Genomic DNA, 17448 nt, shown 5'->3' on the forward strand with positions numbered 1-17448 from the left:
CTCTGTTTTCTGTATGTCTGTGTCCGTGCAACTGTCACAGATGGCTCTCATGACCCAGAGTAGACTCGAGCTAGTGTTCGAGTGTGGATCCGCAGCGCATTATATCTACAGCGATGTTGGAATGTGGATCCACAATATGCCACGTCCACGGTAGGGTTTGAAGGTGGATCCACCATGCATAATATCCAGAGTGATGTTGGGATGCAGATACACAATATACCACATCTGGGATAGGGTATGATGATGTGTGGTTTGTGGGGCGCTCAACTGCGTGGTTATCAGCGCCCGTACAATTATCCAATCTTTGCTCAGTCCAATTTCGCCACTTTCCTGGATGATGATGAAATGATGAGGACAACACAAACACCCAGTCATCTCGAGGCAGGTGAAAATCCCTGACCCCGCCGGGAATCTAACCCGGGACCCCGTGCTCGGGAAGCGAGAACGCTACCGCGAGACCAGGGATAGGGTATGAAGGTGGCTCTGCCACACATTATATCCAGAGCGATGTTCAGAGGTGGTTCCATGACACGTCAGATCTGGGATAGAGCTTGAAGGTGGACCAACTACACATTACGTCCGGAGATGTAGTCTATGTTCAAAGTTGGCTCCACCAGTGAGAGGACTGGATCATGATTTCTCGGCCGGCCGGCTCTTCGGACACACAGTATGCTTGGTAGATGGCGCTGTACTAGACTGGAAGTGAAGCGTTATTTGTGTTAGTACTGTTAATAATTCATATCTGTATTCCATGTAGTGTCACTTGCACTTTGTGGAATTTAAATACCCTGGCGTATCCACACTCCGTGTCACCAGTGGTTTATAAGGTGAGCTGCAGAAGAGTTAGTATAATATATGTAGTTTCATTTTGTGACATAGTGAGGTGGAGAGAAAGGGGAACTGCATGCTTGCTTTTAATTTAGCAGGTCTCTGAATGAGGGAAGTGCATGAGGAAAATCTGGCAACGTACCCCACTCTCACGCTTCTAACCTCAACCGCCATCTTTCCACCCTCTTAAACCACCAGAACACAGTTTATTCCCTAATATAGCTCCACTGCAGGTACATGTCGTACAAACATATAACATTTGTTCTTAAACCACATTATTTAACAATATACATTAATTTTATGCCATTAAAGAAATATTTTTAATAATCTGTGGTTTTTCTGTCCCCTGCAGTGCAGAAACATTCCATGACATAAATGAATAGAACCTTTTTTGTAAGAAATTTGATGTGGGATAATTTTGTGCAAGGAAACATTTTCGCTAGATGGTGAAGTGTTCGAGATATTCAGGAAAAGTCTAGACAAGTGAGTTTTATATTCTCCCCCACCCCATTCCCCAACCTCACACACCGTTGGGTAGGATTTGTTCTATGTTGTTCATGGCACTGTCCCTATCACTGCACAAAATTTTGTGATTGCATGAACGTTTTCCCCTAATTTTGCTTCGTTGACTATTTAACATACAGAATTTATGATAATTTTAGCATTACAATGTTACATTATTTCAGCACTGAACATTTCACGTATTTATTGACTCTTTTGAGGTATATCATGGAGCTACAAGCTCAAGAAAGACCTTTTCAATGATCAATTAAATCAGTTTTTCGAAATAAAGTAGCAAAAGTGGAATGAGTGTGATGTAATCAGTTCAGAAAATAGATACGATTGTGTTCACAATTCTCCATTTCCAACTCCATCTGTGAAGAATGACATTTCTTCGTTTGTTGACAGAAGTAGTTAAATCGATGCTCATTGATTGGAAATAGTAATTAATATAAAGGTAAGTACGGGGAAAAAGAAAGAATCTGAAACAGACGTCGCATAACACACAGTTCATAGACGCTACGTACTCAGGATTATCAGTGGCTGCCGCTAATATGTGAAGCTGGGTATTGCACCAAAATATTAATGATGCCTTTTTGTATGAAACGCTTAAACAGAGAAAATTCGTGGACTGGCTTGCTGTCATTCGTTATAATGTAAATACCTCTAGAATTCATAGTGTATGAAAGTCACAAAATCTCATTTGTTAAATCCAATTTACAATACTGAGAAAATTAGAGCTGCGGCAGAAAAAGATCTATTGCAAACAGCATGCTCCAGTTCATTGTCTATTCATAAGAACTGTTACACACTGAAACGCGAAAGAAACTGGTATAGGCATGCATATTCAAATACACAGATATGTAAACAGGAAGAATATAGCACTACGGTCGGCAACGCTTATACAGTATAAGACAACAAGTATCTGATGAAGTTGTTAGTTCGGTTACTGCTCCTACAATGGCAAGTTATCAAGATTTAAGTGAGTTTGAACGTGGTGTTATAGTCGGCAAACAAGCATGGGACACAGCATCTCCGAGAGAGAGATGAGGTGGGGATTTTCCCGTTTCCCGTACGACTATTTCACGAGTGTACCATGAATATCAGGAATCCAGTAAAACATCAAATTTCCGAGATCGCTGCGGCAGGAAAAATATCCTGCAACAACGGAACCAACGACGACTGAAGAGAAGCGTTCAACGTGACAGAAGTGGTACCCTTCCGCAAACTGCTGCAGATTTCAATGTTGGACCATCAAAAAGTGTCAGCGTTCGAACCATTCAACGAAACATCATGTATATGGGCTTTCAGAGCCGAAGGCCCACTCGTGTACCCTTCATGACTGCACGACACAAAGCTTTACGCCTCGTCTGGGCCCGTCAAAACCTACATTGAACTCTTGATGACTGGAAACATGTTGCCTTGTCTTACGAATCTCGTTTCAAATCATATCGAGCTGATGGATGTGTACGGGCATGGAGACAACCTCATGAGTCTGTCGACCCTGCATGTCACCAGGGGACTGTTCAAGCTGGTGGAGGCTCTGTAATGGTGTGGAGCGTGTGCAGTTGGAGTGATATGGGACCCCTGATACATCTAGATACGACTCTGACAGGTGACACGTACGTAAGCATCCTGTCTGACTACGTGCATCCATTTATGTCCATTGTGCATTCCGACGGAATTGGGCAATTCCAGCAGCACAATACGACACCCCACACGTCCAGAATTGCTGCAGAGTGGCTCCAGGAACACTCTTCTGAGTTTACAACTTCCGCTGTCCCCAAACTCCCCAGACATGAATATTATTGAGCATATCTGGGATGCCTTGTAACGTTCTGTTCGGAAGAGATCTCCACTTCCTCGTACTCTTACGGATTTATGGACAATTCTACAGGATTTGTGGTGTCAGTTCCCTCCAGCACTACCTCAGGCATTAGTCCAGTCCATGCCACGTAGCGTCGCGCACTTCTGCGTGCTCATGGGAGCCCTACACGATACTGGGCAGGTGTACCAGTTTCTTTGGCTCTTCAGTGCAGTAGCGCTTGTAGATTAAGCAAGTTTGTGATGATCTAATCTTTCCACATACTGTTGATCACAACATTTGTCTTTAACAAAAGTGGATTTACACAAATTGAGGTACTCATAGTTGGATCTCTGTTGTGCTGTCTGTCAGACAGAAGGAATCAAATTATTGTTTGCAGGGTTTTAAATCTAGATTTTCTGAAAAAGTCTGATAGTATTGAAGTAATACTTGGTTCTTTCAATTTGACATCAGTTATTGATTCCACTACTCAGGTAGTACAGGAAAGCACCATACTGACAGATAATATTTTTATTGACCAAGATGAAGTTAATTAAATAAAAACTTTTCCTGTTAAGAATGGTCTTTCGGATCATGATGCAAGCTGGTTACAGTATATGACATAGCTCCATACAGTAATGCAAAATAGTCCTCCAAAATATTGTGTTCAAATAATAGTTTAATAATTTGCGATTATATTTATGGAAAGCTTTCGACAGTTAGACTGAGATGAGGTGTACAGGGAATCTGATGCAAATTTCAAATTTAACCTATTTCATGGTACCTTTGTGAGTGTATTTGAAAACAGTTTCTCTAATAAAACAGTGAAAAATAATCATAAGGAACCACCTAAAAAGCGGTGGGTTACTAAAACAGTAAAGGGAAATCTATCTTACAGCTAGAAGGAGTGATGATCCAGAAACAGTAAAATATTATACAAACTACTGCACTGTATTAAAAAAAGGTATTACATAGTCCAAAAGTATGTGCATTATGTCTGAAATTAGCACCTATGATAATAAAATTAAAACAATTTGCAATATTGTTGAAAGGGAAACAGGGCACTTGAGAGCTCCGGAAGACTGTATTTCCCTCGAACTAAGTGAAAAGTTTGCTAACAAAAAGTCAGAAATAGAAAATATTTTTAATAATCAGTTTTTAAGAATTGTAGAGAAAATAGGATCCAGCTGTTAATTAGAAAATGCGGGGCTGTGTATAGAAGAGGCAATACCTATGCAGTTTGATAAAAATGAAATTCAACCCACCTCTTCTACTGAAATAAGGAACATAATAAATTTACTCAAAAGTAAAAGCTCTAATGGAATTGATGGCATTTCTGATGAAGTGCTAAAAGTTTGTACCCAACAGATAAGCAGGATTCTCAGCCACATATGTAGTAGCTCACTGAAATAGGGCATTTTTGTGGATGGACTAAAAATACGCTATTGTTAAATCATTGTGTAAAAAGTGGGACAGGTCTGACGCTAATCACTGCTGCCCAACCTCTTTTGATAGCTTTATCCGAAGTTCTTGGAAAAAGTAACGCATGCAAGAGTAGCTTCATATATTTGTAAAAATGAAGTACTAAAAAAATGTCAGTTTGGTTTTTGGAAAGGTTTTTCAACAGAATATGCTCTTTGTGCCCTCACTGATCAAATATTAAATTCTCTGAATAATCAAACATCACCCATTGGCATTTTTTGTGATCTCTTAAAGGCTTTTGACTGTGTGAATCGTCAAATTCTTCTGGATAAGCTTAAATATTGTGATATGAGTGGGACAGTGCATGAATGATTTAACTGATATTTACCTGAAAGAATGCAGAAGGTTGAAATTAACATAACAGATAGTCTGTAAAAATCAACAGAGACCTCTAACTGGAGAGGTATCAAGAATGGCATCCCACAGGGTTTAGTCCTGGGTCAATTATTTTTCTTGACGTATATTAATGATTTGCCACTCTACATTCACGAAGGTGCAATGCTAGTTCTTGTTGCTGATTATACAAGTATAGTAATCACACCCAACAAACAAGAATTAGCTGAGGAAATTCTAAATGTCTTTCAGAAAATAATTAAGTGGTCCTCTGCAAATGGACTCACACTATATTTGAGTACATATAGTTCTGTAGAGTAAATGGCATAACACTATTGATAAGTATAGACTTTGAAAAGAAGTCTGTTGCTAAGGCAGAATATTAAAAATTTTTGGATGTGTGCATTGATGAGAAATTGAATTGGAAGAAATGCATTGATGATCTGCTTAAACGTTTGTGTCAGCTATTGATCCTATTAGATTTATTGCAAATTTTGGTGATAAACATAGTAAATTAGTCAACTATGCCTATTTCCATTCACTGCTTTCATAGGGCATCATATTTTGTAGTAATTCGTCATCAAGAGAAAATGTATTAATTACACAAAAGCATGTAATCTGAACAATACGTGGAGCCCACCCAAGATCACTTTGCAAATATTTATTTAAGGAGCTAGGAGTAGGCACTGTACCTTCACAATGCGTGTATTCACTTACGAAATTTGTTATTAATAACCCATTCCAGTTCAAAAAATAATAGCAAAGTGCATGGCTGCAACACTAGAAGAAATAATGATCTTCACTATTCTGGGTTAAATCTGACTTTGGCATAGAAATGGATAAATTATACTGCCACAAAAGTCTTTGTTCATTTATCAAATAGCATTAAAAGTCAACAGATAGCCAACCAGCATCTAAAAACAAAATAAGAGGATTTCTGAATCAGAACTCCATCTACTCAACAGATGAATTTTTAGATATGAAGTAGTATTTGCAAAATAATAATAATAATAATATCATATAAAGAAACCTTATGTTAAACTGTCATGTTCCACATCACTATGAAACACTGTATTCATAATCTATGGAACCACTATTCCTATAATGTATTGTAATGAATCCTGATACTGCAGTCAGTGAAAAGCACATACAACTGCAAAGATGGAATGCACAAGCATATGACACCATTGCAATACAGTGTAGTGATCCTTCATTTTTCAATGTTATTGAATTCATTGTTAAAATTCTTGATGGTTAGCAAATGAGTGATGAGCAGATACAACCACCAGTTGACTATTAGTAGTAACAGCTCATTGACATCAAACTGCAGTAACTTTTATACAGTGGCGACTGTTGTGGAAGAGCGCAAGAGCACATTAACACCCTAACTTTTGACACCTTGCGGATTTATTGGTTATTTTTCTTTGAATGCTGTTAAACATAATGTGCATGTGGCGATTTGAAATATATGGCACTAAATCTACCGCGATATGCTACATAGCTATTCCTCTATACTCAGTGAAACCAGGCATCAGCATCACAAGCACAACTTCAGTTGTGCACGTTTTAAGAAGCTTTTGCACATTTGCAAATGGCGTGACGTGCCTTAATGTGCCAAGAACCATATGGATCTGATAAATAACAGTTAACCTTTATCACTCTTCTACAGATTTACATCAATGCCACCAGGTAGTAGCACACTGCAACAGACTTTTTTCCTTGTTCGCTTGGCATAAATCCCGCTAGACGGTTGCACACTCCTCAGATATAAAAGTTTACTCATTTTATAGTAAAATTATATCGGATATCAGTACATGTCATACGTATAGATAAACCTATTTTGTAAGATTCTGAATGAGATATAGTATATTCAGTTTTGAATTTTTTCATATAGTTATCAACTTGAGGCGCTGCGAACCATAAAGCACATCACTGTCGATTGTGAGACCGTAGATTTATTCATGCTTCTGACGTCGGCTGATCTTATGCAGTGTCAGGTTTATCTCAGCTGTAGGGCCGCATTGTGTATATGAACATTCACGAAAGGCTCTCGCTGATTTCTTTGGTAATCATTTAAATGTGGAATCGACAACGGCATGCTTTTGGCCCGTATGGTTCTCGCCGAGGGATGGGCTAAACTGTGATTTTTAGATTCCAATGATGTCCGTGGTTGCTGCTTTTGGGTAACTGCGATCCCTAATAGTGAATTCGTAACTTACATCCTTCCACACTCCACCAATTCTACTGATGCGATTTTTGCTACTTCAGCGATTTACGCAATTTTTTGTGGTTTATCACCATAAACGTTACACTGTCATGAGATGCAAGTAAGAAGCGAATTGTGTAAACAGAATCAAGAAATATGTCCTCGCCTGTATAGACGATTACTTGTCAGGACCTAAGGTGAACGTTTCAGTAACCCAACTGACGAGAAGGTATGTGAAATGGTATTAATAATATTTCAAACAATTCTTCTTCAGTTGTTACCTATATAGGAGAGATACGCTTGCCCAGAGAGAAAATTTTTTCTCAACAAAACAGTCAGTGATAAGAATGTTTTACTTATGTTCTTCCTTTTGTTTTAATTTTGTATTAATGGAACAAGTGTGCAAATATTGATTGTGTGATGTTGAGAATCATAACACAAATTACCACACAGTACTGTAAGAGTTCATGTTCAGAATACAGATGTTAACCACTTCGTTACGTTCACAGATATCTGAACCAAATTTTCAGTCACTCGATGTAGCGATAATTCATAATATCATTGACAACAGAACTGGAGAAGTTGCCACAGCATCTTTACACTGTCTTCGCCACAACAGGGGTTAGTTTCTAAGTTTGTGAATGAACATAATGACATCGTTTATGCAAAGTGTGAAACCTCCCCCGCCCCTCCCCCCCCCTTACACACACACACACACACACACACACACACACACTCAATTGCTTTCATTACCTGAAATTTTAACAGTTGTATAATGTGAATTATTAGCAGTGTATAAGTTCAATAATCCTCTTGATTTTCAATACGCAGTTCCCATTTCGATTACTGGTCCCCATGTAGAAGAGATAATCGTGAAGATTCAAGATGACTGTTGAAGAAGTCGCAGCTTGAAAGAGCCGTAATTGATAACATAATTGTGCAAAATGGGTGTTGGTATAGTGTGCTATTGAAGTCATTATGTGTTTTGAAAGAGATGCTAATTAAATGTGAACTGCACTTAGTGAATAATAAAAATTATATTCCCACCTTGTTTCAGCCATCTGATACCCCTAAATTTTCAGCTGTGCAGATCGTGATAAAGACTTGCTAGAGTGTGATATCGATCCCTCCATAACTCCTGCCTCGAAAGATTGGTTGTGATGACAGACTGACCACTAGCGTAGCCCAAGGTCTATGTTGGTTTGGACGGTTGCGTGTTGTAAGGTTGATGATATCCAAGTAAAAACGATGGAGATTATCGATCTTACAATGAAAAGTTGAGATCGGGAATAGACTTAATTCAGTATTTTCAAATGCATACAAAAGTTTAACTGCGTATTGTACTGTCGGAAAAATATCTGCCTTGTAAATATACTTGTTATATATTTGACAGAAGTCGTATAGTAGACACAAGATTACATTTTTGGTAGTTTATGTTCGATGTATGTGTGTAATACGCATCAATATACTCATCGGAGCCTTGCCCATTACGTAATATGTTTTCCAAAATAAACCTGCAGTTTTAGCTTTTATGATGAAAAGTGTTTTTAAATATTTCACGAAAATTTCAGGCTACGCCATAGGTCTACCTATTAGCACAACCTTTATTCGACATTCCCAGTCCCTGGCTGCACCGATTCTCAACGCAGTATAAAATTTGTCTGACAGAAAATTAGCTTCTTGGGTAATTTTTTCGACCATAAATACGAAATACATCCACGGCGTGAGACACATAGTTCGTAGAACGAAGTACAGTATGGATGTGGGTCAACAGATGGCACATGACATCTAACATTAACTGCGCTTTTTAGTTGCTACTTGCGACTCGTCAAAGAAATCACAGCTAGAGCATGATACGTCACAAAAGGTACACAGGAAGAAGTACGAAATTCGGCTTATGCCTGGCACACGGCGTTGAATTTTAAATGCTACATGCGACTCTAGTTGTGACAGAAATCGCAACCAGATGCTGAAAAGTTGTTATTGTGATATCTGTGAGTGGGCTGTTTATCAATTATCAATATATACACCAAAATATATCGATATATAAAGCCATTATATATTTCTCCAACATATCGTTATGTCGATATCGAAATGGCAGTATCGAGTGACGATATATTTTTCTTTTACATTATATTTTTTTCGAAATTTTCGATAAATATTTTTTCTTTTGAAATTGTAGTTGAACATAATTTTACTTCCACTGTGCGATGGAGTCTTACTACTTTTTGAGCTTTCATGACATCCAAACCTTCTCTTTGACTTTGTGAACCAAGTATTGATATCACAAAGAAGAAGTTCGATTGCACTGCGGTTTTGAAGTGTGGATGGAATAACAACATTTTCGCAGTGAAGCAATAACATACCAATTGCGTTAAAAAACTATTTTTAATACAACTAGTGTGCTATTTCTTCACATAGGCATTCTTCAAAACAGTTGCTGAAAATGACGGTCAAAAATCTAAATGATAATACAGCTCTTTGCGGTGGGTGGAGACGAGAGAGGAGAAATGCTGACGTAATCGGCGCTCGGCGCTACCAACAGAAGCTGGAACGTTTAAGTTCACCACGCAATTTTGCCACTACAACTGCAATTTTTCTGGCATTGGTAGAAATGAAAATACAGGGAAGCCGACATGAAGTGTTCCAGACAAATCCAATATATGATGAAACCGAACAAAGGACCCATTGGACACCTTTTATTGTGCCATTTACACGCAGCTAGCCTTGTTAGCAAAGTGGTTATCGCCAAGTGTGAATGTGCCGTGAGCTACCTTTCAGACAGGATGGCACAAATTCTACGTAGTTCCACATCTTTCAATATGGCGTCAATTGAATTCATATTGGTGGGTATAGTACTGCAGGTTATGGCCTTAGAGCTGTCACAAGAGTTAAGTACAAGGAAGAATGCTGGATCCGAAAATAGATTTCGCACAGGGATAAATCAAGGAAAACAAACACGTTTATAAAGGAAGTAACACTCAAAGAAGAAACTGCTGTCTACAATGGCAAACTAACAAACAGCTGGCATATACATATCATCTGCTAGCATGTCACTCTTCCATGATTTTTGAATCTTATTGGATTCATTGACATAGGTATTTCGAATAATTGGTTTTTAGTTTAACAGCTGCCACATCACACTTTGGAGCTATTTCCTGCATATAATCCACAATGTATACAATGACTTGTCTCTCAAATCACGAAGTTTATACGACTCGCTTTTTTGATTACATATATTAAGTTTATTTATTTACTCCTTCTCATAGGCTATGTCATTGGTTTGCAAATATTGCACACACACGCACACACACACACACACACACACACTACTGCAGAAAATCAAACGTACGTTGCTGTTCTTGTCGTTTTAGAAGCTGGTAAAGTGCACCTGCCAACCATTGTTTTTACTTTTTTTCAGAAAAAAATAAAAACACATTGAAATCGTAAATAGTACAGCAGTAATTACTGCATGATAACTGCGACAGAATGCTTGTGTTTCGCAATATTGCCGCCAGGGAGCAGTGGTGATAGGAAAGAGGCGCAACAAAGTACAACCAAGCTGAACTTCTTATGGTGTGACAAAAGTTGCCTCTCTTAAGTTGCACCCCTAAAATCTGGGAGTTTACACATGCAACTGCAGTATGCCACTAGCTGTAACGACATTTTTGTTGCGTGTGTCAACCCGGCTTATGGGGAATAGGCAGGTTGCTAGCTTGTTGATGTACAGAATATCTAATAATGAACCAGTACTTAAATACGTACAGCTCTAAAACCGGCAGTGTATTTACAATGTTCAGCCGATGTTTCTATAGGCGGGTACGTAGATATTGCATGCCGTTATATCGATATATTTTTCGATATATCAAGAACCGATAATGTTACTTTTTAAATGTCGATATATAGGATTCCGGATATTATTTAAAAATATCAACAGTCCTAATCTGTGACTGCTCAGTCACTGTGATTTGTAACAGGTACGCCATATCTTGCTCACCCCTCGTTCTCAGGGCCTAATTTTTATCTAGACAAGTGGCTGTGTTGATAGACAGTAGGTCTTACTACTTGAATTTAATCATTTCCACATTGAATTTAATCATTTCCACATTGAATTTATTCATTTCCACAAATGACAGTTCATGTTTAGAGTTGTTCATTTACTGTACAAAGAAAATTAGCCGCAAAGGAACTAGGGGTTCCCAGAACAGATCTGTTGACTGAGAAAATGACTAAATCAAATAAGCAAACATTTAAGAAAAACGTATACCATAGCGTAAATTGTTGTGTGGGTGCAATGTAAGAATGTTTGATTTTCAGCCCGGAAGTCAATTCGTTAACTAATACGTGCATTAGGGATCTTGTACATACGACTGAAAAAAAGTACTAAAACTCTTATTTACACAAAAATACGAAACAGAGAGTAGCGAAAGCTTAATATTATTTCGTTCTTGTTATAAACTGTACTTAATTGTGTACAAAACAACAAAATTCTACAAAACAGTTTTTTCTCTTTTCAGGAAAATTATACATATCATAATTGAGTTGCATGGTTCCAAAATCCGTCTTACCCTTATTTGAAAATTTTTCACGAAACAAAAAAAAAGTTTCTTGCTCGTCTTCAGCAAAATAAATGTATTTATTCATTTTTATTATATCAAGGTACTTACATATATTGACATATCTGAGAGCTGCATATAATTCGTGACATGTAAGGAAGACATAAACAAATTAAGATTGGTTAAGACGTGTTTTGGAACTCAACATTGGATAAGGAGGGTTTTGGAACTGTCATTGTGGATAAGGGTGGGTTTTGTAAATGTAGCTAAGACTTAAGAATGATAATTTTCGTCATTAATCGGAATTATTATCGACGTTCTTTTATTATTTATGTTATATGAAATCACAAAATATTTCAGTCATAGTATATAAAAATAAAAAATACCAATAATTAAACTCAATATCAATCACAGTGTAACAAAATTTTGCAAGAATGTCAAGTAAATGTTACACAGTACACATTACTTTCCTACATATTTTTAAAAGTGTAATAATGTGTATCTAGGAAATGACTTAAGTCCTGCTTTAACAGCAGACCATTCATATTATGAATTCAGTGTCTTCTTCATCACCACATTCATTTTCCCCTTCTTCAAGCTGTTTAGCGAAATCTTCATTCTCTGCATGGATTTTCATAAGGCTGGAATACAAGATGAGGTCCTCATTATTTTGCCAAACCGTTTCGAGAACAGTTTATCGATATCCTTTAATTTTTCCGGTTTCAGTGGCACACCTTTCGATAGAGTACTTTAGGTAATACTGTCAGTTTTCTGATGTTTCCTCAAGAGAGAATATGAAACACCAATGTCACATATATAATTGCACTCACCTCTAACCACAACTGCAGACTTGCCTACGTTGAAGATAGTTCTTTTACGCTGGTGAAGATGGAAATACCATCCATACCGTTTCGAGAACAGTTTATCGATATCCTTTAATTTTTCCGGTTTCAGTGGCACACCTTTCGATAGAGTACTTTAGGTAATACTGTCAGTTTTCTGATGTTTCCTCAAGAGAGAATATGAAACACCAATGTCACATATATAATTGCACTCACCTCTAACCACAACTGCAGACTTGCCTACGTTGAAGATAGTTCTTTTACGCTGGTGAAGATGGAAATACCATCCATTTGATTTATTTATTTGAGATACACCATGTTTCCAGTTTTGTATGGGGAAATCACTTCCGGGCCTTAGAACAGTACCTTCTTCCTCAAACAGTTTAATACATTCTGTAGGGTCCACGATAACATTTCCTCTCCACACCTTTTTCTCCATACTTCCAAATACACAGTCTGGAGGCAGGAAAGAATGTTCAACATCAGGAAACGTTAGATGAACTTTCTGAATGTTAGTGGGAGATCCAAGCTGCAACCAATAATACAGCATTCCAACCATCACAGAATTCTTGTTTTGGCCAGGGCTTCTGTCTGCATACAGTTCAACAGTTGTAACCTCCTGTAGATTAGAATAGTTCAGGTGGTAATGTAAAGTGGGAACAATTTCATTGCACTCTTTGGGTCGTTTGTGTTCTATCCAGTTATAGACTGTAACCGTTTCTTTGTTCTGAGAAGATTTTGACCTACATCTGCAAATTTTAAGGTTATAGGAACATAACTGCCTGGAGTAATATGTCTCTTGATCTGGTAGCTCGGGCAAGACCATATTCTTCTGACAGTCGAAAGAAAATTTGATCACCACTGACTCTTCTTTCTGTAACAGGGCTTTAAAAGCAACTGCTTTGAGCGTATACACACGAAATTGTGTTATTGGTGATAACTTTTCTTTCGGTAATAGGTGGGCTGACTTCATTTCCAAGGCGACGAACTGACATTCAGAACATACATGCATTGGAGTATCTAAGACCAGTCTTTAAAAATAACTTCAGTAAAATGGAAATGTCACTCACGTCTCCCAAAGAAGTAGCATCCATCATAAAATCCTTAAAATCTAAGTATTCCAGTGGGTATGATAACGTATCAATGAAGTTAATCAAATAGTGTTTATGTGATTTGAGTTATATCTTAAGTTATTTGTGTAACCAATCTCTTATCAGCAGAACATTTCCAGACTGGTTAAAATATGCTGAAGTTAAGCCTCTTTACAATAAGAGGGATAAAGAGATGCCATCAAGTTATCGACCAATTTCACTTTTGCCGGCTTTCTCAAAAAATGTTTGAAAAGGTTGTGTTCAAGCATCTCCTTAAGCGTCTGGCTGCAAATAATATATTGTCCATGTCACAGTCTGGATTTCTTAAGGGTTCTGACATAGAGAAAGCTATTTAAACTAACAGTGAGAATGTACTTAATTCATTAGGTAATAAATTAGAGCCTACTGGCATTTTTTGTGACCTATGAAAAGCCTTTGACTGCATGAACCACAGCATTCTCTTAATTAAATTAGAGTATTATAGTGTCACCGGAAATGCTGTGAAATGGTTTAAGTCTTATCTATATAACAGGAAACAAAGGGCGTCATTGCAAAATAGCTGTGCAATATGCAGTCAGTCTTCATCTGATTGGGAATTAATTACAAGTGGTGTTCCTCAAGGTTCCATCTCAGGTCCATTGCTTTTTCTTGCATGCATTAATGACCTCTCGTCTATTACATTGCCAGATGCTATGTTTGTTTTGCTTGCAGATGATACAAACATTGCAATAAGTAGCAAGTCAAGTACAGATTTAGAAATATCTTCTAATCAAATTTTCACATTAATAAATCGTTTAAAGCTAATTCACTGTCATTAAACCTTGAGAAGACTCACCATATGCAGTTCGGAACCTGTAAGAGATTTCCTTCCAGCATGTGTGTAACATATGAAGACATGCAGATTGAAGAGTTTGACAGTGTTAAATTTCTGAGATTACAACTCAATAATAAATTCAGTTGGGAAGGAAATACCACAGAATCGCTAAAGCGCCTAAACAAGTCTGTATTTGCAGTGAGAACGGTGTCAGATGTAGGAGTTATAAATATAAAAAAACTTACATACTTTGCTTACTTTCAATCTATTATGTCATACGGGACCATATTCTGGGTAACTCAAAAAACCGAGCAAACGTTTTTGGGGTGCAAAAGCGTGTGACAAGTATCATTTGTAGCGTAAATTCAAGAACATCATGCAGAAACCTGTTCAAGGAACTTGATATTCTAACCACAGCTTCTCAGTATATTTATTCTTTAATGATATTTGTTGCAAGTAATATATCTTTATTTCCAGCCAATAGCTCAATACATAGTGTAAATACTAGGAATAAGAACAATCTACATAAAGACCTAAGATCACTTACCTTGGTCCAAAAAGACATCCAATATTCAGGAACACACATTTTCAATAAACTGCCAGCAACCATTAAAAACTTGGTTACAGATAAATCACAGTTTAAACAGAGGTTGAAAGACTTTTTGGTAGGCAACTCCATCTACTCTATTGATAAATATCTTAACAGAGACTGTTAAGCCAGCTTAAGTAAAAATATCTGTCAGGTTTCAGTTTTGACAGCACTTCGCAACAATAGTCAAGATTAGGTATTTTTTGTATGATAAGTTTATTAATTAGTGCATAACAATGTTTCATTCTGACAGCATGTTAACTTCACAAGTTTTAGCTGTTCCGGTTTACTGCATTGTATTTACCTATTTCGACAATCTCCTGACAAATGATCATTGTAGTAAGTATTATATTCAAATGTTTTATGTTATACTTTCTGACATGTTCCACACCCGCAAGAATCATCTCATTTTTTGGGTCTATGGAATGAAAACTGAATCTAATCTAATCTAATCTCAGTAGCTGGTGTCTTGAAACTAATATTGTGATCAGTCACAAAAACTGTTCTGAAGTAATCATACATTACTTTCATTTCCGGGAGGGCTCCTGAATTATAACATCGTCATAATTTGTGAATACTTAGTTCCATAGGTAAGTACAATCTCGTAGACTTGCGTCTACAGTAGTGAGAATCGAGTGGCTGTAGTTTTTCAATGAAGACTTTAACCTCTTCTCGTATTTTGAAATACTTGGGAGATCTCGTGTCACCTCCTCTATTCTCCTTTGGTGACAGACCTGTGGTGTATAATTTCTTACACACTCCTTTTACTCTGTCCATGCCTATGCTCAGTATTGATATGAAGGTCTTCTGACAAATCTGCGCTAATGTGGTCCACTGCTTGCCTCGACTCTGATGAAATACTTGACTGACATGCATTTCCTGAACTGCTCGGCTCCACAGCTCTCTCTCTTTTAAGCGCTCTTGAGTTATCTCAGAATAAATTCATCGCATCTCACCATGTCACTAAGCTCATAATACGCTTGATGAAATCCCCTTACATCTTGCATTTTAAGTTCATTGCACTGGATGACAGTTTTCGCGTATTTGCAATTGGGCGTTGTTGGCGGGTATTTTGAAACATACCTGAAACGAAGGATTAAAAGTAAGGCGGTGCTATGGTTTACAAAATAAATCTAACTAACTTCAAAATGTTCAAATGTGTGCGAAATTTTATGGGACTTAACTGCTAATGTCATCAGTCCCTAAGCTTACATACTACTTAACCTAAATTATCCTAAGGACAACCCCACACACCCATGCCCGAGGGAGGACTCGAACCTCTGCCGGGACCAGCCGCACAGTTCATGATTGTAGCGCCTTAAACCGCTCGGTAACCAACTTCAATAGTTTTTCTAAGGAAAGACTGAGACAGACAAAAGGTTATGTTCAAGCAAAATATAGGTAAGAGTGTTTATCTGTTTTGTTTAGCTGTATTCTTTTTCCATCTTGAAGGATCTTTTGTCTTCTTACTGCCAGGTATATCGCTGATCTCCAGTACACTTCCGTTTTCCGTTACTACATAGAATAAGGTACATTGTATTACTGAAACTCGAAACACCACTGGTACGTCTTACAAACACGTGCATGTGAGAAACTAGCGCGAAATAATCGCGAACACTATTGTCAACTGTTTCAAAGAATACATAGTGTACTCTGCACTTCATAGACATTGTACTAACGTTTACTTCATATAGTGTTATTTGAGATATATTCCAATTGAGGTAGCACATGTTTGGATAAGATGAATTTTGGAAACAACATTTTAGGATATGGCGAGTTTTAGAAACGTCACCTGAATTTGTGCTATATTTCCATGGGGAGAAAGCGGGTTTAGGAACTTTTCTTTTCTTGTTGGAAAAGATGCCAAATAACATGAGTTATAGAGATAAGGCAATAACTCAATTTTGATAAAAAAAAATGGGTAAGGTGGATTTGGGAACCGTTCGCCTCAATTATTATTATTACTGTTATTATTATTGGCAGTGGCTGTAAGTGTATAAATATGCTGATTAGCATAACTTTTATACAGTAGATGCTATTAATTTCACACTCTCATATTTATCTGAATCTAAAGATTGGTGAACACCGAGAACCATATCTACGAGCTGCTGGTAGCAGGGTACAGGTTGTGCATTTGTTTACGTGATATGTTGAGTGGTTAAGAAATGTGAAATGAGCAACAATATGTATAATTATCAAATACGCTGCCACTTCATAATGCCTCCAGTGCGGTTACTATAGAGACTTGGCCACTGTTTCTACGTTTCGATGTAAAGTATTGATACGTGGAACTGTTTCAGTGTTTCGGAACGGGCTATGGTTCACTGTTTCGAAACAGTGGTGTTTCATTCTGCCGCTGTCTCGGATAACTGGACCAGATTCGATCTCGAGCAAGACACAGA

Source organism: Schistocerca cancellata, chromosome 4 (assembly GCF_023864275.1).
Source record: "Schistocerca cancellata isolate TAMUIC-IGC-003103 chromosome 4, iqSchCanc2.1, whole genome shotgun sequence".
NCBI lineage: Eukaryota > Metazoa > Arthropoda > Insecta > Orthoptera > Acrididae > Schistocerca > Schistocerca cancellata.